Consider the following 27,802-nt stretch of genomic DNA (forward strand, 5'->3'; position numbering starts at 1 on the left):
TGCACAGCTACAAAGGATGATCAGTTATTACTCAGGACACAAGCCCTTGAGCACATTGATACTGTATACAAAGGCCATGTTCATGTTTACACAGACGGGTCAGTGTTGGATGACAAGAAGGCTGGCGCAGCTTTTGTAATCCCCAGCGATGACATGATTGGGAAATTTAAACTGTGCAACAGAAACTCGATCTTCTCAGCTGAGCTCCTTGCCATCTGCATGTCGCTTGTTCATCTCAATCTCAAGAACACTCCTCCTCAAAAGATAGCTATATTCTCTGACTCCAAAGCAGCCATTGAAGCATTAAGATCTAACAAAAGATCAAAAAGACATGATCTTGTCATTGCCATAAAGGAGCTGGCAAATAAAATTATAAAAAAAGGAAGCGAGATTAACCTGGTCTGGTGTCCAGCACACGTGAACGTGCCTGGCAACGAGAAAGCGGACAAAGCCGCTAAAGAAGCTGCCCAAGGCATAGGCGCCTCCGAGGTAGACCTGCCATTGTCTGCTTCTGAGATCAGTAGCCTTACAGACTCTCTTCTCTGGAGAGAATGGAGGAACAAATATATGCACAAGGCTATAAGCTCTGGCTGGCTCATTCGGGAAGCCCCATCAAAACAGATGAACACCTATAACTCATGCCCACGTGTAATAAAAAGGATTAACCGCCTAAGGGCAGAAGCTGGGAATTACCAATTTCTAGAGCTTAAATGCACCTGTCAATCCGACCTCACCATTGCTCATTTGACTTTGGAGTGTGATTTGAACTCATGCCACTTTCAACCCCTGACTCAGTTTATAAACTCAAATAGAAATATTCTGCCAAATACCTCAAAGGAAAAATTAAGCTATCTTTTAAGTTTTAATAAAGACCTTGGGTGGCAAGGTCCCAAACTTATCGCTGGACTTATGCACACGCACCCACTTGGTCCCTGGATATGAAGAGACGTTGCTGCGGCTGACGCCATTGCTTCTCATACAGCTACAATATATTTTTATCAGAACTTTTAAAAATACCATTTTATATCCAAGTATCTCTTAACACCATTTTTAATTAGATGAGCGAGAGTGTGCGGGGGGCGGGAGGGTGGTGAACCACTGTACATAACGGGAAAGTTTGTGTGCGTGCCTGTGTGTGTTCTTAATCTAAGACAAATGTCGCCAATGTTTTTACAGAGTGACGTTAAATAAACGATTTTATTATCATCTGTCTGTATGTTCTGGCATGTGAGAAGCCACAGCAGATAATATAGGGCCAAGAAATAAGCTCTAAAATTCTCAATCCCGTTTGACAGGACTTCGCCTTCAAAGGTGATTGTGGTGAACCGCCACGCTGTCTGTCTCTGTCTCGCGCCGTTCACCCCAAATTCCCGTTTCTGAGTAACTATTTTTAGAATGTCACTGCGCTGTCCAGAACGCTTCCCTTGCACCCGTAAGTTGTTCTTACTGTCAAAGTGAAAAGGTCGAATCAATTTATAGCCACGCGAAAAATACACTCTCACCTATCTCTATATATTTATAGATATACATATATATATATATATATACGGCTTCTCTGTGTGTGTGTTTGTGTGTGTGTGTGTGGGCAAAAACCTGTGGATTGTAGAGTTCTGTTTGTGATGGGGTCTAGCGGCTTTTGTCCGTCTGTATGTTCTGGCATTTGAGAAGCCACAACAGATAATATAGGGCTAAGAAATAAGCTCTAAAATTCTCAATCCCGTTTGACAGGACTTCGCCTGCAGAGGTGATTGTGATGAACCGCCACGCTGTCTGTCTCTGTCTCGCGATTCACCCCGGCGAAGCCGGGTATTCCTCTAGTATAATATATTCGGATTAAAAACAAGCTCAGAAAATTAAAAATATGAAAAGTATAATGCAAAGTAACATTTTTGAAATCAATTTTAAAAACAGTTTGATCTTACTCCTTGTCGGTCCTGATTCCAAAAACATATATGTATATATTATGTTTGGGTTAAAAAAGACAGGCTTAGAAAGTTAACAAGAATAGAGATACAACAAGTCGCGTAAGGCGAAAATACAATATTTAGTCAAGTAGCTGTCGAACTCACAGAATGAAACTGAACGCAACGCAACGCAGCAAGACCGTATACTCGTAGCATCGTCACTCCACCGCCCGTGGCAAAGGCAGTGCACGTGGAATTGACAAGAAGAGCGGGGTATTCGTTGCGCTGAGAAGGATAGCACGCTTTTCTGTACCTCTCTTCGTTTTAACTTTCTGAGCGTGTTTTTAATCCAAACATATCATATCTATATATTTTTTTAATCAGGAACCGACAAGGAATAAGATGAAAGTCTTTTTAAGTTGATTTCGAAAAAAAATTTTGATAATAATTTTTATATATTTAATTTTCAGAGCTTGTTTTTAATCCGAATATAACATATTTATATGTTTTTGGAATCAGCAAATGATGGAGAATAAGATAAACGTAAATTTGGATCGTTTTATAAATTTTTTTCTTTTTTTTTTACAATTTTCAGATTTTTAATGACCAAAGTCATTAATTAATTTTTAAGCCACCAAGCTGAAATGCAATACCGAAGTCCGGGCTTCGTCGAAGAGTACTTGACCAAAATTTCAACCAATTTGGTTGAAAAATGAGGGCGTGACAGTGCCGCCTCAACTTTCACGAAAAGCCGGATATGACGTCATCAAAGACATTTATCAAAAAAATGAAAAAAACGTTCGGGGATTTCATACCCAGGAACTCTCATGTCAAATTTCATAAAGATCGGTCCAGTAGTTTAGTCTGAATCGCTCTACACACACACACACACGCACACACACACGCACACACGCACATACACCACCACCCTCGTTTCGATTCCCCCTCGATGTTAAAATATTTAGTCAAAACTTGACTAAATATAAAAAAACACAGTATTCCACAAAGCGCAACCGCTATAGCGCTATACTGGTTTGTCAATTACACTGCCTTTTTCACGTGCGGTGGACTGACGATGCTTATGGTCGTGGTGAAAAAAAAATGCAGTGCGTTCACTTTCATTCTGTGAGTTCCGCAGATTGACTAAATGTAGTAATGTCGCCTTACGCGACTTGCTTTTTTTCTGTATTTACTTAATTAAATGCTTAGTTGTGTGTTTGTTTGTTCGTGTTTTAATTTATTTATTTGGTTTTTTTTTACGTAAAACTAAAAGAATCAGTAGAATTTTTTTTAAATCTATATGAGCCGAGTTCTGTTAATCCTTTTATATTTTTAATTTTGTGGCAAGAATGTTTGAAAGTGTTCTATTTGGAGCCATTTCACAGATATTTGAATCCGACATTGTCGTTTAAAAAGCCGAAATAGAGAGTTGCAGAGAACTGGACAAAAAATACGAAAAAAATAGCAGTAGTATTGCAATGTCCAGCGAGTAACTATAAGTACACAAAAAGTAAAGGGTTAAGTGAAGCATTATTAACACATTAACTTTATATGTTGCAAATAAACTGTTTGTCGATCTGAAGGTGTCTGTGCGTGCGTGATTTCCCGTGAAAGAGTTTCAGAAGGCGAAAGGGGGGCAGTGGCCTAGTAGACATCGACATCCTAATCGGAAGGTCGTGAGTTCAAATGCCTGCCGCGGCAGCCTGGTGGGGGGGGTTAAGGGTGGAGATTTTTTTCCGATCTTCCAGGTCAACTTGTGTGCAGACCTGCTAGCGCCTTATCCCCCTTCGTATGTACACGCAAGCACAAGACCAAGTGCGCACAGAAAAAATCCTGTAATCCATCTCAGAGTTCGGTGGGTTATAGAAACACAAAAATACCCTGCATGATTTCCCCGAAATCGGCGTATGGCTGCCTAAATAGCGGGGTTAAAACGGTCATACACGTAAAAACCCACTCTCGAAAAAACATGAGTGACCGTGGGAGTTTCAGAAGAGGAGAGACAGATGGTCGCTTTACTTGAAGGCCTGGTTGTCGTCGGTCGCTGCCAATATTGACATCTTGATCCGTAGGAGCCGCCATAGCACGAACACACGCCGGGTCGAGTGCATTGTCCTCCATTTCGACAGGGAGGGGAGCAGATGGCTGAAAGAATGAAATGTTTTTTCTGGTGATTGTTTGTGCGTTTGTTTTGCGAGAGACAGGGAGAGAAAGAGAGAGAAAGAGAGAAAGAAAGAGAGAGAGAGAGAGAGAGAGAGAGAGAGAGAGAGAGAGAGAGAGAGAGAGAGCGAGACAGACAGACAGACAGACAGACAGAGAGAAAGAGGCAGAGAGACAGAGCGAGAGAGAGACAGACAGACAGACAGACAGACAGACAGAGACAGAGAGATAGAGAGACAGAGGGTAAGTGAGAGAGAGAGCGAGAGAGAGAGAGAGAGAGAGCGAGACAGACAGACAGACAGACACACAGAGACAGAGATAAAGAGGCAGAGAGAGAGAGAGACAGACAGACAGACAGACAGACAGACAGAGACAGAGAGAAAGAGAGAGAGAGAGAAAGTGAGAGAGAGAGCGAGAGAGAGAGAGAGAGAGATGGGGGGGAGAGATAGGGATGGGGGGGGGGGGGGGATAGAGAACGATGGGGTAGAGAGAGTAAGAAATCGAAAATGGGTCGAAAATGGGCATTGACGAAATTACAGGTGTCAAAATACGAATGTACTCTTGGTGCAGATATCTACTGCTTGAAATAAATGTTAGCGCTACAGTGAAGAAAACAACATACGAACAGAGAACAAAACAAACTGCATTTGAAATGCAGCTCCACTATATATTGTAAAATATCAGCAAAATAATTAAAACATTTTTTTTTAAATTAAATAAATTACTTACGGATGTTACAGTATCCATATGCGTTTTGTTGCCATCCACTGCAGCAGACTCTGTGTTGACAAACGTAGCTATATGTGTACCATCCCACAGTGAAGCACCTGGCACAACAGAACAACACGAGAACATACTGCTGCTGCATGTAATTATAATCATAACGAAAACAATAATCCCGGCACACTGCAAATCGTAGCAGTCAAGTGTCATGTGTCAAGTTTTCTATTCGCAAAGGATATAATAATAATAATAATAAATATTGCTATTTCATATGTGACGTGGATTTCCGTTGGTCAATTGGGCAAAACTGAGCTCAGTGCAAAAGTGATATCGACGACATTTCCGTCGATATCAGTTTTGATATCGACGACCTCTTTATTGCTTCCCCACTTCAAAAACAAAAACACCTAAATTTAAAAACAAACAAATATATATGAAAATGTAATGATCCCAGAATTTAGTTAAGCAAGTGACCAAAGACTTTTTGAAAGAAAAGACATTTTGAAATACTGAAAAGTACAAGAAAAGAGTGAACAAAAAGAAATAATAACCAGAGGGAGGGATATGGAACAGCCAAAACTGAGACAAATACTTTTGTAATTTCTTTACAGTAAATACAAAATGTCCACAGAATTAGCAATATATCTAACATTGACTGACTGTGTGATGATATCTTCTGCTATTGGTCTGTTTCGACAGTGCTATCAAAATCTCGACCAACAGACCATAGCAGAAGATATCATCACACAGTCCGTCAATATTGGGTATAATAATAATAATAATAATAATAATAATAATAATAATAATAATAATAATAATAATAATAATAATAATAATAATAATTGTCAGTAAGTACTGGTGTCACATGACTGATGTGAACCAGTTGATTGGCTAATGGCGATGCGCTAAAACTGTTAGCGCACTCTTGGAGTGCGCTAACTTTTCCACAGAGCGTATACTTCCGCCCTTTGCTTAAGTGAGAGTGTACTCTCATCCTCAGAATTAATGAATGACATGTAGCTTATATTCTCCACAATACCAATGATTAAGACCATAAATTTCCTGCTTCTCAATTAAAGCAGAAGATTTTTTTCTGACAGATTGCATGTGCCTGTGCCACAGTTGCCACTAATCTAAAAATAGAACCCGCTGTGTCTAAATTTTCAGTTTCGACTTGCGAAGATTCCTCTCATAATTATGCCATGTTAGTGGCATGTAGTTTATTGTACACATTACCAAATGATGAGTTAGTATACAATTCCCAGCAGCTAACAGAAAACACAAGTGTTATTCCGATAACGTAGCAGCAGAGACGGAAGCAGCTAGATCAGCACGTAGCAGACTACACTGAACTACGACTGCATCTGTTCAGTAAATGAATGTTTTTCGAAAACGTGTAGGGTTTAGAACGTTCTTATCATATATAAGACTTATTATCAGCCTGCCTCGTGCGTGCAGACTCAGTGCAACGTGACGAGCAATTTTTGTTTTTGAAATGAGACTCATTGCAGTAGCAGACGACATAAATCCTGCTCAGCAAATTAACATGTTGGGCAAATGTGAACGATAAAACGATGGGGATATAATACGTGTTGGGTTCAGAGCATTCTTATGGCATTCCGTTTGTCAAATAATTATTTGGATACTTTTTCATGTTTTTTTCACCAGTTTTAGCTAAATAATCATTATTTAGAAGCTCATGTGCTAAATAAGTAATTGTTTATAAACAATGTAAAACAATTCTAAATAATTTTTTGTTTACGTAAACAATTCATTATTTACCTAAACAATTCATTGTTTACGTAAATAATTCATTGTTTACGTAAATAATGATTTATTTACGTAAACAATATATTATTTAGACTTATATTACATTGTTTATAAAGAATCAGCAATGTTGCTAAATAAATCATTATTTACGTAAACAATGAATTATTTACGTAAACAATGAATTGTTTAGCCAACACATTTTCCATTATTTAGGGGTTTCTAGGATTCGCTTCTGAACTAAGTTTTATGTCTTTCAGTGATTACTATAATTGAATACAAGGTCTCTCCACACACTCTTATCTTAAAATAGCTGTTGTTTGGATATTATTTTATTTATTTTACAAGCCGAGTACGAAAATAACTGATCTCATACACAGTCAACGGTCAAGGTCAATTAAGGTGTTTCCCTGCCGGGAGTGTTTAGTGTTTGCATTTTCTTGCTGGAAGTTGTTGAAACAGTTTTTTTCCCCTTATGTTCTCTGTTCTGTTTATGTCCCAACAACATGCCTGTCTTTCCATTTCTCTTCCTTTCATCGTTTCATTTCAAAGAGAAAAGTAAAAACAGCTGTGAACCGTTGAAAAACGGGAAACAATGCCTCCGACGCGTTCCGAGAAGAATCTGGAGTGACTTCCCTTGCCTCATGCACAGGCCTCATGCAAAACATTGCGATCGGGCGAGAAGCGAAAATATTCTGAGCGATTGTTACCAGAGGAGAGGCGGCGATACCACCAGAAGATTTGGGAGATTGACGGGAATGATCCGTATGACATTCTCAACCAGGTGCTGGTCAGCAAATCCGGACGATCTGCCAGAGCTGAGTTACATCAACATCGTAAATTATTTTGTGCTTGGCAAGAGTGCATATACTGATACAGATACACATGTGAGCAGCTGAAAAGCTTACAACAGCTTTGATTCCTACCGACTTTTTGTCTCTGGCTGGGTGAGGGATGTCAAGTGCTACAGCCCAGAACTCTGTCATTTCTGCAAAGGTAAGAATGTGCTTTCAGTTTATAATGAATGAACGTGAGTGTTCTCTGTCTTGTGTTGCTGATATCACAAGTTGCAGTTCAGGATATTGTGTTGAGGCTTTGTCTTTGATATATTCTTCGCTTCAGTTTGTATTCTGGACTACGACAAAAGCTGTAGATAGTCTTGAATATATTTATATTTTGAAATAGCTTGCAAAATATTATATAAATTTATAATGAGCTTCATGTTCATATTCAGTTAAAAATCTGTTGTTTACTTTTCATTGTTAAGGTTATTGTAAAGCACATTATGTGCGTCTTAGAGTTATATTCATTCGATTGACCTAGCTGAATGCTGATTTGTGCGACCTTCAATTTATTTTTCAGATTCTTCATTCACAACGCCTTAATGAACCAGCACTTTCTCCTTGGATCATCGCCACTTCTGATGGCAACATACTGGCAGCACACTGTACCTGCATGGCCGGAGTTTGGAGAAACCGGCATGGCCGGAGTTGGAGAAACCTGCACACACGTCCCTTCACCTTCAAGGAGTCAGCTGTTGAGTGTGCTGTGGCAGACCGCCATTTCTGTTTGGAATATAACAGTGAGGGGATGCTTTGTCTGCGCAAAGACCACCCATACTTTAGTCAAGTACAGTGCCAGATTGTTATGACCAGTTCCTCCTACTGCGATTTCATGGTGTGGACTACTGTGGATAAAGTTATTGTCCGAGTATTGCCTGACTGTGATGTTTGGGCAATGTGTGTGGAGAAAGCTTTGAAAGTGTTCAGACTCGCAGTTCTTCCAGAGCTAGTTGGAAACTGGCTGGACAGAGAAGCTGAGCCTCTACAAGCAGTGGATGTGAACCAGGAGCAGCTGCAAACACCAGCCGTGAAACGCAGCAAGAAACAGTGACAATGCCAGACTCGCTTGCTCATGTGTGTGGGAAAACAAACATCATGTATGACTGTACACATAGATAGTGGCAGTAGTAAAGTTGTAGAGAGGGAGAGAATACATCGAACGCAGAAGAAGAGAGGGAGAGAAAAGAGAGCATGTAATGTTTTAAATCACAGTTCACACTCACAGAGAAGTCATCAATTGTTCCATTCTTGTTTCATTTTATTCTTAAACTTAAAGTAAAATCATGCACAGATGTAGACATACATTTTGTTTAGGATCACCGACCACAATACAAAATCAAGTGCTACAAGTATAAATTATGATGCATACAGGACCTTATTTTGTGATTGTTTACATCCACTGCTGTGAATAACAAAGAATCATGAGCAGTTTGATTATCAACTTATTCAGCCAGGTATATTGTTCATTCTCCTTGTTCAATGTTTCCAGTGACACGGATTGGCTGCTTGATTTAGGGAACAAAGAAGAGTGTGTGGTCCAGCGTAGTTCTGCATCAGTACAGTCAAGTAATACAGTGTTTAAATTGGCAGTGGAACTGAAAGTTAGTTTCTATTATCAACTAGTTCTGTTTTGATGACAACAAAATTGAACACATTTATTTCTGCAAAAAAGCGCACAGGTCTATTGATCATAATGAATAGTTAATGACTCACATACCCACAGTATGTTATTTCAATTTTGAACATTTAGTGAAAGTGTTCTCTTCACTTTGGCTTCATACCTGCAATACTGGTAGTGGTATGTTCAGTGTTGCTTGCAGTTGCATGTTATTGGTAGTTTAAATGTGTGCTCGCATTTCAAGTGTAGGCCATTTAATTTTTCAATGCTCCTTATCTTGTTTCCTGTGTAGAGCTATTTTGAGGTTAATCAGCATAATTCAACCTTTGTCAGTTGTGTCAATACATGTCACATTTGTGCAAAATGATTTCAAAGTGTATGTTAAAGTGGTGTGTGTGTGTGTGTGTGTGTGTGTGTGTGTGTGTGTGTGTGTGTGTGTGTGTGTGTGTGTGTGTGTGTGTGTGTGTGTGATAGAAAGAGTGAAATCTGCTCTTGAATTGGAAGGAAATAGCAGCAGGTCAGATCATATACACATGTATATTCAAATTCAAGATTCCATCCAGTGAAAACATGATAACAGAAAAACTGTTGCTTCTGCTCATGTGAGACACCTGAATCAGATACAATACACCACAGTTTAATTAACACATTCTTTAAACAATGCCTTCATCTTCAAATTCAAGATTCCGTCCAGTGAAAACATAACAGAAAGACTATTGCTGCTGCTCATGCGAGACATCAGAATCAGATACAATACACCACAGTTTAATTAACATATTCTCTAGTCTAAACAATGCCTTCAGTTCACATGGGTGAAACTGATCAGAATTGAAAATAAGGAAAATGAGGCCGGGGTCCAGGGGCCGCCCAAGCCCTGGTGGGGTGCAGGGCAGGGGCGGATCAGTTCATTTTATGGGGGGGTTTCCCAAAAGTATATTGTGAAGATATGGGTGTGAAGGCGCGAAGCGCCTAGCTTGCTAGGGGGGTCCGGGGGCATGCAAAGGATGCAAAATGGTGCAATCTGGTGCATTCTGAGGATGATCATTACCAGTTTCAGGCAGCAGATTTTGTCACTGATTTAATACCCCAAAAATTGAAACTCAATGTAAAATAAAGAAATGCACCATAAAAATATTTTTATTTTTTGGCTGTTTTTTTTCCCGGAAACCCCAGAAACTCCCTCCCTTGTCCGCCCCTGCAGGGGCAACGCCCTACTAGGGGGGCCCAGGGGGGAGAAGCCCCCCGGAAGAAAACGAAAAATCAGGCTTTTAAGGGTAAAAGTAGGCCTATCCTGGTATCCCTGAATTTCTCTATGAGATAATAAAGTATTCTTATTCTTATTATCTCAAACACACAAATTTGCACATTAAACATGGTAACAAATGCCAAGCTGTAGTCCGATAATTCGCGCGCCCAGTGAAACAAAGACTCAGCGATGTCCGGTCACTGTGTTAGGGGAAAAACGAATCAGATCGCCGGCAAAAAAAAAAAAAAAAAAATTTTACATTTTTTTTTAAAGATTTTCAAAATAAAGAATTCCTTATTTGACCAATTTCATTTGGCGGATTTCCGCCCTGAGGCGGAAGAGTTTCACTCATGAGTTCACTAGGCTGTGTTTATGCAGCGTCACAGCAAGAATCACATGATACCAGTGCAAACATTGACAAGCCCAGATGATACAGTGACTATTTTGTCCAGTGTTACCACTTCTTCCTCTTCCCTTGCAAACGAAAGATCAGTCAGAATATCAGAGTTCAGAATTTTGTACTTTCCACAAAGAATACCGATAACTCGCTCAACATAAATTCTCAGATTAGCTAGTTTGCGTGTTGACTATCTCATAAGCTGTAAGCTTCCCTCTTGTAAAGGCAGGGATTTTCACTTGTGCACCTCTCATAGCCACTAGTTCATTAAATGTCAAATCCCCTGTCGGCCAAAATCACATCATTTTGTACAATATTGTCTAGATACCCACTATTTGCAGTGATGTGCTTGTCACTTGAAAGCCCACCCCACCCTTTAGAAATAAAAGAAATATGGCCTTGAGGTGTAATTGATATTAGGTATTTAATTGTATTGTTGTGCTTGTAGTTTGACCAGGTGAGTGCACTAGCATCAACACTGGAGGGTCTCTCAATGATTATATTTCAAAACAGTCAATAATGGACACTACTCTGCATCTTGAACACACACGGCCAGTACATGTACTGCGCAACTGACCTTGGCACGGAACGATCCAAGGGGGGCAATCTCAGTCATCTCAAAGAGGGAAATCCAAACGCAATCCACTTTGTTCGATTTTACGGGCTTGGACGATAGAGAAAAATAAGAAAAGCAAAAGCTGGAGTCCAGTCTGGACGAAACTGCTATCAAGAACACAGAATTAATTTCTTCTGATTTTTTTTTTAGCCGTAAGCGCCATGTTTAACTGCTGTTCACAATGCGGCCGCAGTGAAACCAACAAAGGGGCCTCACTATGGAGGAGTTTCCTGCTCCGATAAACATGGCGCTTACTGCTAAAAATAAAACTCAGAAAAAATCAATTCTGCGTTCTTGATAGCAGTTTCGTCCAGACTGGACTCCAGCTTTTGCTTTTCTTATTTTTCTCTATCGTCCAAGCCCATAAAATCGAACAAAGCGGATTGCGTTTGGATTTCCCTCTTTGAGATGACTGAGATTACAAGATACAAGATATTTATTCACCAATTTTGCAAAAGGATTTCATCTTGGCACGGCACGGTAAAAATAAAATAAAAACCAACCAGACACATATGCAGACACACATCACCATGCATGCATACATACGTACATTACACTGTCATGCACACACAGACACAACTCACACACACACACACACACACACACAATTATTTACATACTCACACATAACCAGCCACATATCTACATCACAAATTCACATCGTCGCCTTGTAAAGGTAAAAACCATATCAGTTTAAAAGGGGTGCCAGTAATATCAATGCAACATTAGTGAATACTAGAACAATACCTAAAAATTATAATCCATTTAAAAGTAAGTAGTACACGTAATTATTATCATTTAGTCAGATCATCACATAAAATTATATAATCATAATCTAGCCAGCTAGACAGTTTAAAACAACAGTATTAACTGACTATCACAGATCTACTCAAGCACCTGAACCTAGAGTCACATTGCACAAAACTACTACCATCACAGAACTACTCAAGCACCTAAAAAATAAGGACCATTCCACATTGCACATACTTCCACTATCACAAGTTGTGAGAACAGTAATGGAATGCAGTGAAAGGACTAAGTAACAAAAGAACCTCCCCCCCACATCCTATAACTACAGTATATTACAACGTCTTCTCTACAGGAGTTGTCAGTACAGCATGGGGGATGATGCTAGAGCGAAAGCGACTAGTTCTGGCTTTCAAAGCTCTGTAGCGCCTACCAGATGGAAGAGGCTCGAAGAAGTGATTTGCTGGGTGGGAGGGGTCGCGAACAATCTTTCCTGCTTTTCGACCTGAGCGCAACTCAAAAATAGAGGCAACGGAAGGGAATTCACAGCCCGCGACCTTGGAGGCTGTCCGCACAATGCTCTCCAGTTGCTGTTTCTCTTTCTCAGTGGTGCTGCCATACCAGACCGTGACAGAAAAACACAGGGTGTTCTCAACGACTGCGCGATAGAACTGCGCCATGATTTGCTGTGACATACGGAACTTGCGCAACTGTCTCAGGAAGTGCAGCCGCTGCTGGCACTTTTTAATGATGGACGTGGTGTTCCCGTCCCATTTCAGGTCTTCAGAGATCAGTGTGCCGAGAAATTTGAATGAAGAGACCTGTTCTACAGCTTCCCCATTTATTTCAAGGGGCAAGATGGGGTCTTTCTTTCGTCGAGGGTCGATAACGACTTCTTTTGTTTTAAGAACGTTTAGCTCGAGATCATTTTCAGAGCACCACTCAACCACTCTTTGAACCTCCCCCCGGTATGCGTCCTCATTGGAGTCAGAAATCAGGCCTTCAATGGTGGTGTCATCTGAGAATTTGATTATGTGTGTGGATGTTGTGAGCGGAGGTGCAGTCGTTGGTGAAAAGGGTGAAGAGTAGAGGGGACAGAACACAACCCTGCGGGGCACCAGTGTTCAGAGTGTGTGAGGCAGAGAGTGAGTTGTTGAGTCGGACGACCTGAGGACGGTCAAGCAAGAAATCTAGAAGCCAGTGGCAGAGAGAGAGAGGGACACCGAGACCAATCAGTTTGTGGAAGAGCTTGTGAGGGATGATCGTGTTGAATGCGCCTGCGGAGGAATAATCAATGAACAACATTCTAGCGTAGGTGCGAGGGTTCTCAAGGTGCAGCAAGACAAAATGAAGACCCATGGCGACGGCATCATCGACGGACCTGTTGGCTTGGTAAGCAAACTGGAGTGGGTCAGACAGGTGACCCGTGAAAGCCCGCAGGTGCCGCAGAATCAACCGCGATCGTTCCGTGCCAAGGCCAGTTACACGGTACTGGCCGTGTGTGTTCAAGATGACTACTATGTTCCATGGATAGGGAAGGAACTGTGGCGGTAGACTTGTCTTTATACTTCGCCTGTCTGTCCAGAAAACAAGTGGCCGCAGTCTGTGGTACATGATATGCACAGTCTCGTGAAAAACTTTGCTGGCAGTTGTTCTTGACACAGAAAAGATGTATGCCAGGTGTTGCAGAGGTGTGTTAAGGCGTATATGCATGAATGAGAGCTTGAAACTGTGTCAGTGCTCTGCGCGAGTGTGTTGGCAAATGTCATGCAAGAAAATCAAATAATGTAACAAGTGTGAAGAAATTAGAAATCCCAGTAAAATATCGTACAGTATCGTCATTGTCCCTCAAAGAATCAAGTGTCATTTTTTTTCTTGGCAAGTTCGTCTTTAAGTTCCCGAGTTTCTAGCACCAGCCTGTTTAGTTCATCCCGTTGCTGCTTTTCTTCATCTTTAGAAATCCAGGCAAAATTGTCATAGGTTTCAGTCTGGCAGTAAGTACCGCCACAGTCACCTCTCTCGGGAAGAGGAGCAGCCAGTTCTGCTGTATCCGAAGTACCTTCACCGTCGCCATCAACAGCATCCTCTGCTAAATTAGGGTGAGAAGGAGTTGACTCACTCCCCACAAGCTTCTTCCTCTCCTTGAGTCTCTGGTACTGTCCTTGTTGGCTGTCAGGCTGTGTCCCTGCACCATACCCAAGTTTCAAAGTAGGTGTTTACTTCCCACAGATGGTTGCCCTGCAAAAAAAATCAAAGGCAAATGTATTGTAAATTATGGATTGGGAGTTATTTTAAAAATAAGTCACCCAAACAAAATGAATGAGTAAATCTAGACACAGATCTACCCTTTAAAGCTGAACTATAAAGTTGTATCAACAATGACCATTTAGTGTTCAAATAAATTCTGATTATCAAATCCAAGTATTTCACACCTATGGCAAACAAAATGAATGAGTAAATCTAGACACAGATCTACCCTTTAAAGCTGAACTATAAAGTTGTATCTACAATGACCATTTAGTGTTCAAATAAATTCTGATTATCAAATCCAAGTATTTCACACCTATGGCATTCTCACAAGTCATGGTTTTGGGCAACCATGATAAGTTGTTATACTGAGAGTACTAAGTGTAAGACTGACTCACTCAGTCATAGACTGCACTCGGTGCAGGACTGACCGACTGTCCGCACACTACCATCACAACACAGCTTGCATAAAACACAGACTAACCAAGGCAGGGGAACAAAAGCATGAGTACTTACCATTGACAAAATGATCAGAGCACACGTATCTCCTAGCTGTTGATTCAAAGTTGAAATTCTTCAGCTGAAGCTGTGCCAACCATTCTCGCCCGCGTCGTGCAGTCAAATCCCTTGTCTCTTTGCCCTTTCCGTTGACAACAAATGGAACAGAAAAGAATCTTCTGTCCCTATCTCTATCTTGTCTGTTATGGCAATGTTTAACACTACAACTAGAGACCATGTCGATAAAATAATGCGGAAGATTCAGAGTGCAGATTTCGCGTGTTGCCTTCTCGCGAGTTCCGCCGGAATGCCAGAGGCAAGGCCGGACAACTCTGCACACGACTGTGTGACGTCATCGCGTCAGAGCTCATACCAAGTTGTGTTGTGTTGTGTAACCTACAGATAAAAAAAAGTGTAATCATGCAGTAAGAGAAATGGAAAGAGAAAGTTTTTGTTGAGACAGAACAGAAAACTTAGGACGGAAAACTTTTTTTCAACAACTTCAAGGGAGAGAATGCAAACACTAAACACTCCCGGTTATGACCTTGACCTTTTGTTTGTTTTCGCATTCAGTTCTTTTCGTACGGCAATTTCAGCTTGTAAAATAAACAAATTTACGAACATTTTCTGATAAATAATGTTTGGAAATACCTTGTATTGAATTATAGTATATACACAAAGAAAAAAAATGAAGCTTAGAAGTCAATTCTTGATTCCCCTAAATAATGAAAACTGCTTTCCCTAAACAATTCATTGTTTACGTAAATAATTCATTGTTTACGTAAATAATGATTTATTTAGCAACATTGCTGATTCTTTATAAACAATGTAATATAAGTCTAAATAATATATTGTTTACGTAAATAAATCATTATTTACGTAAACAATGAATTATTTACGTAAACAATGAATTGTTTAGGTAAATAATGAATTGTTTACGTAAACAAAAAATTATTTAGAATTGTTTTACATTGTTTATGAACAATTACTTATTTAGCACATGAGCTTCTAAATAATGATTATTTAGCTAAAACTGGTGAAAAAAACATGAAAAAGTATCCAAATAATTATTTGACAAACGGAATGCCATACATTCTTACCGTTCATATTTAGTACCAGACTCCCCAATGAGTGAAGATACCACACGAGAAACATGCCACATTTATTTTGAAATGTGCTTTCCGTCGCAAGGGGCAAAACTCTGCACAGTCAATCTGTCCGCGAAGCTCGATGAAGGTTTCGAATCGCAAATAACTAAAGAGCACAGTCCTTTCTCCGAGTTTAAATGAGGTCTCTATGAAAGATCATCACTTTTTAGCTTAACGCTACACTGGAATTTACCAACAGAAATTAAAACAATAGTTTGCGTGTGACGAAAGTACGACACACTTGAGACAGCCCACACAAAAGTAGATCCAGTGACACAAACCTGACCACACAGTTACGCCTATCCAAATGCGCGTTACAAAATGTGCGTTTTGAATCTTTTTTTTTCTCTGGCGGTACTGACAATATCGTTATTGAAACACTCCCAGTGCACTAAGGGATTTATAGAGCAAATCTCGAAAATAATTATTGAACTCAGCGCTATGCGCTTCGTTCAATAATGAATGTTCTCGATTTGCTCTATAAATCCCTTAGTGCACTGGGATGTCTCAATAACTTAAATAATAAAAATAATAATAATAATAATAATAATAATAATAATAATAATAATAATAATAATTGTCAGTAAGTACTGGTGTCACATGACTGATGTGAACCAGTTGATTGGCTAATGGCGATGCGCTTAAATCTGTTAGCGCACTCCTGGAGTGCGCTAACTTTTCCACAGAGCGTATTCTTACACCCTTTGCCAAAGCGAGACTGTACTCTCATCCTCAGAATTAATTAATGACATGTAGCTTATATTCTCCACAATACCAATGATTATGACCATAAATGTCCTGCTTTTCAATTAAAGCAGAAGTGGTTTTTTTTCTGACAGATTGCATCCGCCTGTGCCGCCCACAGTTGCACTGATCTAAAAATAGAACCCGCTGTGCCTAAATTTTCAGTTTCGACTTGCAAAGATTCCTCTCATAATTATGCCATGTTGGTGGCATGTACCTTATTATCCACATTACCAAATGATGAGTTAGTATACAATTCCCAGCAGCTAACAGAAAACACAAGTGTTATTCCGATAACGTAGCAGCTAGATCAGCACGTAGCAGACTACACTGAAATACGACTGCATCTGTTCAGTAAATGAATGTTTTCCGTTTATTTTAAGGCAAGAACAATCGGAATCGAAAACGTGTAGGGTTTAGAACGTTCTTACCACATATAAGACTTATTACCAGCCTGCTTTATGTGTGCAGACTCAGTGCAACGGGACGAGCAATTTTTGTTTTTGAAATGAGACTCAGTGCAATAGCCTAGCAGACGACATAAATCCCGCTCAGCAAATTAACATGTTAGGCAAATGTGAACGATAAAACGATGGGGATATAATACGTGTAGGGTTCAGAGCATTCTTACCGTTCATATTTAGTACCAGACTTCCCGATGAGGGAAGATACCACACGAAAAACATGCCACGTTTATTTTGAAAATGGGCTTTCCGTCGACCTTGGCAAGGGGCAAAACTCTGCACAGTCAATCTGTCGAAGCTCGATGAAGGTTTCGAACCGCAAATAACTGAAAGCACAGTCCTTTCTCCGAGTTCAAATGAGAGAAAGATCATCACTGTTTAGCTTAACGCTACACTGGAATTTACCAACAGAAATTAAAACAAGAGTTTGTGTGTGATGAAAGCACGACACACGAGACAGCCCACACAAAAGTAGATTTTCTATACGACCTGACCACACAGTTATGCCTATTCAAATGCGCGTAGCAAAATGTGCGTGTTGTATCTTCTTTTTTCTCTGGCGGTACTGACAATATCGTTATTGAAACAATCCCAGTGCACTAAGGGATTTATAGAGCAAATCTCGAAAATAATTATTGAACTCAGCGCTATTCGCTTCGTTCAATAATGAATTTTCTCGATTTGCTCTATAAATCCCTTAGAGCACTGGGATGTCTCAATAACTTAAATAATAATAATAATGCATACTATTTGTAAAGCGCATGTATCCAGAGTTTAACCCTGCTCAAAGCGCTGTACATTCAAAATCCTACGACAACAAAACATCATTGAACGTGCAATCACACACATATCAATGAATAACACATTGCTCTAAAAAACATTATCACAAACACACGCATGAGCACATATGGAGTGGGAAGCAATGTTTTTGGAATATTATTCTTTTAGTTGCGATGTATTTATATTTAAGTTTTTAAAGGGGTTGCCATTAATTTACAATTGTGTTATCAAAGGATACTGTACTTCTGGACTGTGATTGATACAGTACTACATTCATAGTTTACACGCGCGACTATCTGGCTCCGCCAAGCTCTCACAACCAAATACGTACCCGAGCCCATTTGTACACAAACATCTTCCGTTCGAAATCCACCGAGTCATTGCTAAAATACAGCGCTTTTTGTCATGATACCCTCAAAATTGACGCAAAAACTCCCGTTTTGGACCGCTCATGCGATCGACAATACTGCAACAGTTCGAATAGCAGAGGACACGAAACACGCAAGCTAGCTAAACAAAACATAATATAATGGGTCGGTAACTGATTAGACTGTCTTCCCGCATGTAAAAGTTTTGCCTATTGTGATTTTTCGTCGATTTTTAATTGGTCCCGTCCGATTTGGTCCGGTCGATTTTTTTTAGGGTACCCTTATTTGAGCGGCGGTTACGTTACCCTTGTAAAAGAAATCATTAATCCGAAAGGTGGTCTAGATAGTCAAGCGAACGGCCTTAACTGGCATAGAAAGTTTAGATGAAATGACACGGGAATAGACCTTTTTCGTATAACCTTTGCCCCCAGCGTTTCGACCAATCAGATTTTAGGGCACGACAGCCTCTCTCTGATAACCGGAACTAGGGGGCAATAGGTGCCTGGCCTGAAATACCTCTTTCACTTTCGGTGCTCGAAGTACTATTGCCAGAGGATTACTTTGAGAAATTCTGCAAGAAAACGGATTATCTTGTTCAAAATCATGAACAAAAGGTCAAGGACATGCACGAAGGTATGGTTTAAAACGGCTATTGGTGGTATATGGACGAAAGACTTGGCGAACTTCCCCTGCATAAGCGAAGCAGAGGTGATCGACAACAGATCTACAGATCTCTGGATCAACTTTCTTACTGATACTACTGCGTCGACGTTCGACAAGTTATACGACGCATCCAGCGCAAAGAATGCGAAACCTTGGTGTAAACGATAGACATACTGTGCGCATAAAATGTCTTTCTGCATGGCACAACAGCTAGTAAGCAACTGTGGTGATCAGACTCAGAGCGAGTGTACTGACTCTGTAGAGCAGCTTATTTTGAGCTTCGTAAGATCAGTACCATTCGCCACACACTCTCCTCTCAAACAACTAACACTCTTGTCTGTGCCTTTGTTCTTTCTAAACTTGACTACTGCAACTCTCTTCTCTCTGGCTGTCCTCTGTACATCCTGCATAAACTACAAAAAGTCCAAAACTCGGCAGCACGCCTCATTCTCAAAGCACGAAAACGAGATTACACAACACCACTTCTTCACACACTGCACTGGTTACCTATTCAAGCCCGCATTGACTACAAACTGTCCACCCTCTGCTTTAACTTCTTTTCTGGCTCGTCTCCTGCTTACTTCTCTGAACTCCTCACCATCTATTCTCCAGCAAGACAACTCCGTGCCTCTTCTGACTGTCGCATCCTTACCATTCCACACACCAAAACCAAAACATACGGACAACGCACTTTTACTTTCTGCGCACCCACACAATGGAATTCTCTCCCCTTTCACATCCGCCACTCTCAGTCACCCAAAGCATTCAAACGAGCACTTAAAACGCACCTCTTCAAGAAATACAACCCCTGATTTTGTTTTCTCAGTCCATCAGTAGGCTACATGTAGTGTATTTGTTGTTTTAGTGATTTTTCACTACCTATTTTATTCATGCTTTTATTACTTAGTTAGTGGAAGAATCTTTTGTTGCGCCTTCGCACTTGCACCCATCGGAAAGCCATACAATGACAAATTCTGTCCACCGTATTTCTCTTTCTTCATTCCACTGTTGCACTTGCAGTTTCCGCACTTTACTTTGCACCAAGCCTCGTTGTCGATTTTTCCTTTTGCCCCCTAGTTCCGGTAGATCTGACAATAAACTTCACAGCGCATGCGCCAAAATTTAAGTGAAAAAGGTCTATTAATGCTTTAATTTGGATCAATATTGTTGTCGCAATAATGGTTTTTACATTTAGTCAAGTTTTGACTAAATGTTTTAACGTAGAGGGAGGAATCGAGACGAGGGTCGTGGTGTATGTGCGTGCGTGCGTGCGTGTGTGTGTGTGTGTGTGTGTGTGTGTCTGTGTGTGTGTCTGTGTCTGTGTGTCTGTGTGTGTGTGTGTGTAGAGCGATTCAGACTAAACTACTGGACCGATCTTTATGAAATTTGACATGAGAGTTCCTGGGTATGAAATTCCCATACAGTTTTTTCATTTGTTTGATAAATGTCTTTGATGACGTCATATCCGGCTTTTCGTGAAAGTTGAGGCGGCACTGTCACGCTCTCATTTTTCAACCAAATTGGTTGAAATTTTGGTCAAGTAATCTTCGACGAAGCCCGGACTTCGGTATTGCATTTCAGCTTGGTGGCCTAAAAATTAATTAATGACTTTGGTCATTAAAAATCGGAAAATTGTAAAAAAATATATTTTTTTTATAAAACGATCCAAATTTACGTTCATCTTATTTTCAATCATTTTCTGATTCCAAAAACATATACATTTGTTATATTTGGATTAAAAACAAGCTCTGAAAATTAAAAATATAAAAATTATTATCAAAATTAAATTTTCGAAATCAATTTAAAAACACTTTCATCTTATTCCTTGTCGGTTCCTGATTCCAAAAACATATAGATATGATATGTTTGGATGAAAAACACGCTCAGAAAGTTAAAACGAAGAGAGGTACAGAAAAGCGTGCTATCCTTCTCTTCGCAAGTACTACCCTGCTCTTCTTGTCAATTTCACTGCCTTTGCCGTGCGCGGTGGACTGATGTTAACCCGTGATTTGTAAAAATGTAAAAATTGTTACAAATCAAAAGGCTACAAAAATCCAATCTTGACTTTGAACTTTATATAAACATACATCCTCTTCACAATTAACGAGGACAAACGTAATTTGCAAACACCTAAGTACAAAAAATTTTCTGTTTTAAAAATTCGGACACACATTTTCTCAAATAATATGAAATTCGCTGAACTTATCTTCTTTTCACTACACCTTATATCTTGATTCCCAAAAAATGGAGTTCTGCCTTTTTAAATTTACCAGTAACACAAACATTCGCTCTGACCAAACTATTTTTGTCCAGCAGTTTTACCGATACACAATCATTAAAAAAACCACTACAAAAAGAGTTTTAAGTTAACCGACTTCGCTACCTAAACAACCTTTTTTTATTGTCCCCAACATTCTGGTCAACGAAATCATTATTATAGACAGTCATTCTATTTAAGGACAATTATCACAGCTTTCGTTCAACCAGTTAAAAACAACAATTATAGTAAAAGCTACAGCGCGATCAACGTTTGCCCATTTACGAACTCGCGATGAGATTTGTTTCTTCTGGTCACCAAGCCTACCGTTTACAAACGCATGCGCACTAATTGGGATTCCCCCAATTTTCTCGACCTTGACCTCAGAACTCTCGAAGCCACTACTTCGGCGTTCAATTTAGCTCGTGCATACCGAGTAGCTGGCAACTTTGCTTTCGAAGTTCCCACTTCCAATGTCAAGGGCCTCTCGCTTGACATAATTATACGACGATATCGCATCTCAAGGGTCCTTACCCATCCAAAAGAAACCTCCAGCGCATACTACAATTGCAGGACATTCCGTTTTTAAAGGCAGCTCATTGGGAAATTATCTCAGACACAATATCGAAGACGTGAAATGCGTCAATCGAGCAACTGTCGTAACTTGGCTACAATGAGACGGTCTCCTACCTTGCACCATAGACACGGACTGTGACATTCTTGTTTAATTTAGGTGAAATGCTTAAAACAGAGTGACTCAAAAGCGACAGTTCGATCAGTTACTGACCGAAAAAAACGTGCTCGAGTCATTCGGCGAAGGTGGCGAGCTTTCAAACCAGCACGACTGAATAACTCAGAATGCCTTTTTTCATCATGCCTCTATTCTACACGAGTAACATAGTGCAGTGGTAACGGTTCCGGACTCTCGTTCATTTGCTCCGGGTTCAAGTTCCGCCGGGAGCTATATATTTTTTATTAATCTTTTCCTTTTTAAGCCTCCGCAATTGCATTCCGGCTGCAAAAACCGGGTTTTGCCTCTGTGTTAATTTTATTCATTTGCAAAAGAAACCTTCCTATGCTTTGAAAAAATCATATCATGTCTTGACTTTCAACTGTACGCGCGTGTGTATATGTGTGTCACTACGGTGAGTATGTGTGTGTGTGTGTGTGTATGTGTGTTTGTGTGTGTGTGTGTGTGTGTGTATGTGTGGGTGTGTGTGTGTGTGTGTGTGTGTGTGTGTGTGACGTGTCACTTGTGTCATCATAGTTTCAGTGTGTGTATGAGTGTAGATTGAGAGAGAATGAGAGAAAGTGAGAGAGAGTGAGTGTGTGGTTATTTGTTTGTGACTGTGTGCGTGCGTGTATGGGTGCGTGTGTGTGTGTATATGTGTGCGCGCGAGCGCGCGCGCGTGTGTGTGTGTGTGCAGTATGTGGTGTGTGTGTGTGTTTATGTGTGCCGTCAGTGTCACTCAGTTGTGTCATAGTGTCAGTATGTGCATGAGTGTACGTTTGTCTGTGTGTGCGTGTGTCGTAAGAGAGAGAGAGAGAGAGAGAGAGAGAGAGAGAGAGAGAGAGAGAGAGAGAGAGAGAGAGAGAGACCGACACTTCTTTGGCAATTTTGGACCAGACAGCGTCTTTATGTTTAACAGTTAGACTGTTCTGAAATTTTGACAGAATAACCGTTCTTTCGTAAAACACTTCTGTCAAGAGTACAGCAATTTCACCATCTGAAAAAGGCGCAGAACGCCCCTCTGTGTCTACTTTCTTTTTGAGCGGCACACGTGCCTTGCCATTTTCGTTGACTGCCATGTTGATAGAAACGTGCGCATGCGTATTAGTAGGGATTCCCCCAATTTCCCCGACCTTGACCTTAATACTCTCGCTGTCACTACTTTGGCGTTCAAGTCAGTTCATGCATTGTGAACAGTTAGAAAGTTGACTTCGGGAGTTCCCACTTCGAAAAGAGGCCTCTACTTCCAGTGTTTCTTACTTCTAGTTCATGCATACGGGCCCAGACTGGCTCGCTCCCCCAGTATGAAAGTTTTTGTCTTGTGCACGTGGATTTAAAAAAAAAATTTTTTAAATTTATTTTACTCAATTAAAAAAATTATTAGAGTAAAATAAAACATTAAGAAGTTCATAATAAACAATAGTAAACGAGAATTAAAAAAAAATAAAAAATAGACCACCCATGCCGGGAATCGAACCCGGATCACTTTGGCCATAGGCGGACGTGCTTTCGTCTTGTGCACGTGGATTAAAAAAAATAAAAAAATAAAAAAAATTTTACACAATTAACAAAATTATTAGAGTAAAATAAAACATTAAAACGTTCATAATAAACAATAGTAAACAAGAATTAAAAAAATATATATATTATTTATTTATTTTACACAATTAAAAAAATATTAGAGTGAAATAAAACATTAAAACGTTCATAATAAACAATAGTAAACAAGAATTTAAACAAAATAAAAAAAATAGACCGCCCATGCCGGGAATCGTCCCGGATCACTTTGGCCATAGGCGGACGTGATTCGCACCAGCTAGCTGGCTGTTCCATTGGCTGCACGGCAGTTGTACTCCCACCGCAAAAACTCCCCCCGTTAAGAGTCGCTTTTGTGATTTATTTCGCATTTAGGTCCCAGGTAACATTATGAAGTTTTAATACGATCAATCGGACCTATTATCAAGTTAGTGTATCAACTTTTGAAAGAACTGCGCCCAGTAGTTTCCCAGCAATAAGCTGTTAAGTCGAGACAGACAGACAGACACACAGACACACAGACAGACAGACACACAATTAAAGTCTGTTGGACCCTAGTACTGCGTACTCGGGGATAATTATGTACATGGCTATTTACAACTGCTCTGATTTAGGCTTGTGGTTGAGGTGGGGACATGTAGGGGGGGGGGGGGGATGTAGCGGGGTCTGTGCTGAAAATATTTTGATTGCATAATCGACTATATAATAATTATGTCACGGTGTAGCGTACATGTATAACAATGAAACGGATCCCCCCTCCCCCCCCCCCCCCTATCAGATCCCTGTATTTCCAAAGGAAAACTATTTCTTGCTGTTTCTTTTTTTGAGAACTATCATTCTGATAACAAGGTGCATTTAATCAACTCGAAATAATCATTTTCGATTCTTGGGTAATATTCCTGCTTTTGTTCACCAGGTTTGGAAAACGACTCAAATCTGAGCAGCCAGTCAAGGAAAAAGTATGTACCGTTTAACCTCACGCGCATTTTGTTCTGTGCTCAAAGTCACAAAATGTATATTTGAGGAGCAAGTCAAAGAAAAATTTGGACACATTTGACTACACACGCATAATTTGAGGAGCAAGTCAAAGAAAAAGTTGGAAATATTAGACTACACACGCATCATTTAGTGCTCGAAGTGACGGAACAAAATGTTTGACAACACACGCATATCATTCAGTGCTCGAAGTGACGGAACAAAATGTTTGACCACACGTGCATTTTGTGCAAAGTTAGGAAACAAACAGAGACACGACACTCAAAAGTAAGCATGAAAAAAACAATTTTTCCTTGTATTGATGAGGACAATAAAATTTCTTGTATCTTGTATCTTGTATCAATGTAATATTATCCAGCAATTAAAAGGAAAATGTGCGCGTGGTACAAACAGATATAGTTGTCGATTCACAGAGTAGATATAGGACGACCGTCATGTTTACTTACACATTATGCACTTTGTAGTAGCAGTAGTACTTTGTGCCGTAACACACCGAGTTCACCGTACAAACATTCCTGCAACACGAGAGAAATCAGCACATTCTGTCAAGTTTTATACTCTGGATAGAAGAATAAACAAGTCGCGTAAGGCGAAAATACAACATTTAGTCAAGTAGCTGTCGAACTCACAGAATAAAATCAGACGCAATGCAACGCAGCAAGACCGTATACTCGTAGCATCGTCAGTTGTTAACCCGTGATTTGTAAAAATGTAAAAATATTTTACAAATCACGTCGAACCTAAAACCGCGATTTGTAAACATGTAAAATGTAGCATCGTCAGTCCACCGCGCACGGCAAAGGCAGAGAAATTGACAAGAAGAGCGGGGTAGTACTTGCGCTGAGAAGGATAGCACGCTTTTCTGTACCTCTGTTCGTTTTAACTTTCTGAGCGTGTTTTTTATCCAAACATATCATATCTATATGTTTTTGGAATCAGGAACCGACAAGGAATAAGATGAAAGTGTTTTTAAATTGATTTCAAAAATTTAATTTTGATAATAATTTGTATATATTTAATTTTCAGAGCTTGTTTTTAATCCAAATATAACATACTTATATGTTTTTGGAATCAGCAATTAATGGAAAATAAGATGAACGTAAATTGGAATCGTTTTATAATTTTTTTTTTAAACATTTTTTAGATTTTTAATGACCAAAGTCATTAATTAATTTTTAAGCCACCAAGCTGAAATGCAATACCAAAGTCCGGGCTTTGTCGAAGATTACTTGACCAAAATTTCAACCAATTTGGTTGAAAAATGAGAGCGTGACAGTGCCGCCTCAACTTTCACGAAAAGCCGGATATGACGTCATCAAAGACATTTATAAAAATAACGAAAATTTTTTTCGGGGATATCAATCCCAGGAACTCTCATGGAAAATTTCATAAAGATCGGTCCAGTAGTTTGGTCTGAATCGCTCTACACACACGCACGCACACACACACACACACACACACACACACACACACACACACACACACACACACACACACACACACACACACACACATACACCACGACCCTCGTTTCGATTCCCACTCGATGTTAAAACTTTTAGTCAAAACTTGACTAAATGTAAAAACATTACCCCATATATGTAAATATAAGACGAAGACTTATGTTAAGGTGGTCCTTATATGAGCCCAAAGTCTGTACGAAGTCTTTTTACCGAAAACTCAGTGTTGAAGGCTTGTACAGCCAGCTTAATTTGAGGCTTAATGTGTTTGTCGATTGTTCGTTTGATTCTTCTTTATGAAGAGAATTCTGGGTGTCTCTCGTTGTTAGCCTATATCACAGGAAAAGAAATAAGCCAAAGAAAATATAAGCCTTAAAGCAAATTGGCCAAAGTAAGTAAGCCTGTAAACAAATGGACCACAGTAAGTAAGCCTGCATGCATTCACTTGTGTAGAAAGTCCTTTCTCTCCCCGTGCAAAGGGTGAAGGAAGATAGCTCAGGCTTCGAAACCAGTTAGTTTTGGAGTTCGAATCCCCGGTTCGACAAAGTATTGCTAACGGGAATATAAGATATATATCTGTTTTCTACACATTTATCGTGTTACCCCCCCCCCCCCCAAAAAAAAAAACAAAAAAAAAAAAGAGAGAAAAAAGGAATCGAAGTAAGATTCACTTACCCGGTATGCGCGTGTGAAGTAGCAAGGACAGTCAGGACTGCCAGACAACATTGAATGTGTATGGACGCCATCGTGACTCGGTGCACGTCCGTGTTAATTACGAGCCCTTATATACTCGGCTTGCCGAAACATAAAATGATGTTAAAATGTTTCTGCTTGCAACATTTGGAGACATTCATTTAATGGCGTGAAACTTAATTATGTGAACAGCTCAGATCATGGGTAATGTTAACACCTTCACATTTAAATGCTTATTTTATAGCCATCCATTGAATTGAGAAGAAAACAAAGCATACTAAACTGCTAAGCATGAATCAAACAATAAGAAAATAAAAAGAACCAACAGCATCGTTTTTTATGTGTGGGTAGTAAACACGTTTTATTTACAAAACACGGCGGAAAATGGCGACACATTTGTTGCACAGCGTCAGGTCACTTTCTTCAACCAAGGCCAGTGCTTTCATACATGACAAAGGAAAGCAAATATATGGCCTGAATAATAAAGTTATAGTGTTCCTTTGCGTGTCTGAGTGATAAACTGTTTTAACCAACTATCTTCTGAAACGTAATTGCACTCAGCAGATTTGTCTTCCGCTCATAACTTTCGTGTCACACGGTCTTTGCGACAAACAGATAGATCGCATTCTCGCAGAAAATCATTGACAACACAGACCAGTCATTTTTAGCATTGCATTTGGGAAGGGCTACTATTATAGTGTGTTTTAAGAAAGAAAAACATTATAGTATCGGCAGAACACGACCAAATGAGTTTTTGTGTCACAACGTTATGGGCGTGAGATTTGTTAAACTTTTTGTTCTCACACTGTTGCAAAATCATTGACAACACAGACAAGTCAGTTTTAGCATAGACATTGGGAAGGGCTACTATTATAGTGTGTTTTAGGAAAGAAAAACATTATAGTATCGGCAGAACACGACCAAATAAGTTGCGTTATGGGCGTGAGATTGTTTTTTTTCACACTGCAGATCATATCTCATAATATACTGAGTGGATCTTTATGAAATTTGATATGGATATTTTTGATTGGATTTTCTCATAGAAGGTTTTTTCCGTTTATTGATAGGACAGTTTGATGACGTCATATTTTATCGTTTGCCAAAAGGTCGAGGCAGCACTTTCACAGTTACAGTTTTTCATCAATTTGATCGAATTTCTTATCACACAATCTCAGATCTTGGCCGGATTATGGGATTG

General features: G+C 39.8%; 2 long non-coding RNA genes across 2 annotated transcripts; one reads left to right on the top strand and one right to left on the bottom strand.

The window, feature by feature from the left end:
- Positions 1 to 1,994: 1,994 nt before the first annotated feature.
- On the bottom strand, positions 1,995 to 26,723 carry LOC138950571 (uncharacterized). Its single transcript, XR_011450736.1, has 4 exons — positions 26,587 to 26,723; positions 24,898 to 24,966; positions 4,794 to 4,891; positions 1,995 to 4,049 (listed from the first exon to the last, which is right to left on the bottom strand). It is a non-coding gene; the product is annotated as an uncharacterized lncRNA (long non-coding RNA).
- LOC138950570 (uncharacterized) lies at positions 7,030 to 9,101 on the top strand. The gene is made up of 2 exons (XR_011450735.1): positions 7,030 to 7,550; positions 7,917 to 9,101. It is a non-coding gene; the product is annotated as an uncharacterized lncRNA (long non-coding RNA).
- Positions 26,724 to 27,802: the final 1,079 nt, after the last annotated feature.

This window comes from Littorina saxatilis, linkage group LG16 (assembly GCF_037325665.1).
Source record: "Littorina saxatilis isolate snail1 linkage group LG16, US_GU_Lsax_2.0, whole genome shotgun sequence".
Classification (NCBI taxonomy): Eukaryota; Metazoa; Mollusca; class Gastropoda; order Littorinimorpha; family Littorinidae; genus Littorina; species Littorina saxatilis.